The following is a 2,500-nucleotide window of genomic DNA, read 5'->3' as shown; positions in this document are numbered from 1 at the left end:
ACTGCACTTTTAAAGGAAGTGATAACATGACAATGATCCCAAGTTGGGCACCAATTGTGTTATCAGCCACTAATATTACCGAAAAGTGGTGTTTGATCCCAGTGAGACTAATTACTCTGGAAATGTGTAAAAAAAAAAAAAGTCTCAAGGCAATTGGAATGTAACTTTAGGATGAAGTTGGCTGGCACATTGGCTGAGCTTCAAATTCTTTTTTGGGGGATCCATTTAAGGTTGACCGACCTGCCTTGGGAACCTTTTCAGTTTGTAATCGCCTTCATTGCGTAGATTCAGCAGATCCTTGAGATTTCCACAAGAAAAACTCCAATGGAAAGAAAAGACTTGAAGAGCTGGTTTTATTCTGCTTGATCACTTTAGATCTTGGACACTAAGCAGAAGCAAACCTGGTTTGTGCCTCAGCAGGAGGACTAGGTATTCAAAGTCTCGGGTGACGACAGGGCAGCTCAGTTGGTGGCATATTAGTACGTACACCTTGGTAAGGTGTACAAACTAATGTACTTCCATCTAAATCGATTGGTGTTGGGTTTGTTTTTTGGCGGAGTCAAATGCGACAAAAACCATCATGCTGGTGCAGAGAGTGCTGCATATCAGAGAACACAGTCTTTCGACTCCGACTCCTCCTCATCCTCCACATCCTCCTCGTCATCATCATAATCCTAGTAGCATTATTTTCTGGGGGCACAGCTGTGGCACTCACTGATGCAATGCCCATTACCAGTACACTGATACTCATTTCACCGACCACAGAAGGATGACAGGCTGAGTCAACCCTGCCTGGTGTTAATGCAACAGCCTGTCAGGGGCTTGAACTCAAGACCCTAGGAACTTAAGCCAACCACCTCAACAGTTAAGCTAACACCAGGCCTTATCTTTCGAACGTTCCACCTGCACTTAAGTCGTGGGTGTTCAAGACCTCAAAGGAGTACGTCAATGTGTGCCCATACCTTGTATAAATTCCATCTATGGAGATTCAATGGGATATGTCGGTTGATCCGAAAGAAAAGTGAATGTTAAGTGTGGTATATAGAATTGGGGTAGGACAAGAGAAAATCAGTTCATTGAAAGATTACAGTAAGTTTATGGAAGGACGGGGGGGAGTGAGCTGGGAGGATAGATTCGAGGTTTGAACAATTGCATTTCCGTTCCCTTACAAAGAGCTTCAACGAGGAGGCTTGAGCAATGGTTGCCATCTTATGGTCATTTTTCCATGCTCTCTCCTTTTTAAATGCTGAGCATCAAGCAAGGAAGCAGTAAGCCTATGTACCATTTTTTGCAGTCTTTGGTATGACTCAGCTGGAGTTCGAACTGCCGACCTCCGAGACCCAGAGCAAACGCTCCAACTATCAAACTCCAGTTCACTGCCAAGTCGTTTGAGCTGTCGAGCCTGATTTTGAATCTCGACCATCCATCTGAAGGACGTCAAGTCGGAGGACCTGTCTGCTGGTATTAATCATCCCACGGTGTCCTTCAAAGAAGAATAGATATTCTATTTCTGCTCTAACCTTCAGGGGGAAATGAATCAGCTGAACAGGGTCATGCTCCCAGCAAAGATGCAACCAAAAACTATATGCTGGACATGAATGAGAATGAAAAACGTGTCTGGCTCGTGAAGGCGAGTGTCGATCTGTGTCGGTGGCCAAGTCGAACAATGGTTGAAATCAATAGAACATTGATTGAGGTATGCTAAATCACTGTGGGTGGGCAAGGATGAATTTTAGCACGAAGCAAGATAGCTCCTTGTTTCCTATGGTGGTTAGCATACCTCAATAATCATTGTATTAGATTTATTTCATCCTCTGTACACGAATGAATTAATTATTAGAGGGGTCTTGGTAGTGAAAAAAGCTCAAACACCATGGGTCAAATGACCTCTAAGTTTACCTGTGCAGCATTGGCAATTAATGACCTTCCTCAATAACCTTGGGATTTATTTTTAAAAGAAATATTTGTTACTATTAATGTCAAAGCACAGCAAAAGAGCAGATATCCCATATATGCCAACAGTTCTGGACATAAATATAAAATATTGACATGGACAGACATTGAGGAGATGAATAAGAAAAGTATTTTATAAACTCAGAATAGTCACAAGTTGAATTCACTTCCTTCAGCGGTATTGGCATGGCTGCCTGACAAGGGAGATCCATCTTCACCAGATGTTCTCCAGACATATTGAAAGAAGACTAGAGTATATTATATCCCTTCATTCTACAAATTTTATCAAGTCTATTGTGGCCTAAAGACAACTTTCATTGGCTTAAAATCTATCATTAAAAAGGTTGCTCATTCCGTCGGGATGGAAACTCATCAGAGGACATCAGAAGCGGTATTTCTATATTTCCCTACATTCCTACCTCTCAAAGTACTTGCCTTCCATAAAGCTCCTGATTTCAACATTTTCTCACCCAAATTCACTGACAATCTCCATGATTTAACCCACGGCCTCATCCTGATCCTTGCAGTAGGAGGCGCTGTACTCCCA

At 42.3% G+C, this 2,500-nt stretch overlaps 1 protein-coding gene across 1 annotated transcript in view; it reads left to right on the top strand.

Moving 5' to 3' along the window:
• Positions 1–2,500, top strand: part of LOC147030197 (leucine-rich repeat-containing protein 3-like) — a 95,755-nt gene that overhangs the window by 45,269 nt on the left and 47,986 nt on the right. The gene's annotated exons all lie outside the window — the stretch shown is intronic.

This window comes from Eptatretus burgeri, chromosome 3 (genome assembly GCF_056783735.1).
Source record: "Eptatretus burgeri isolate ZD-2024b chromosome 3, Ebu_testis_v1, whole genome shotgun sequence".
In the NCBI taxonomy this organism is placed as follows: Eukaryota; Metazoa; Chordata; class Myxini; order Myxiniformes; family Myxinidae; genus Eptatretus; species Eptatretus burgeri.
Note: the sequence above shows the minus strand (reverse complement) of the source record. Positions and strands in the feature narration are given on the sequence as shown.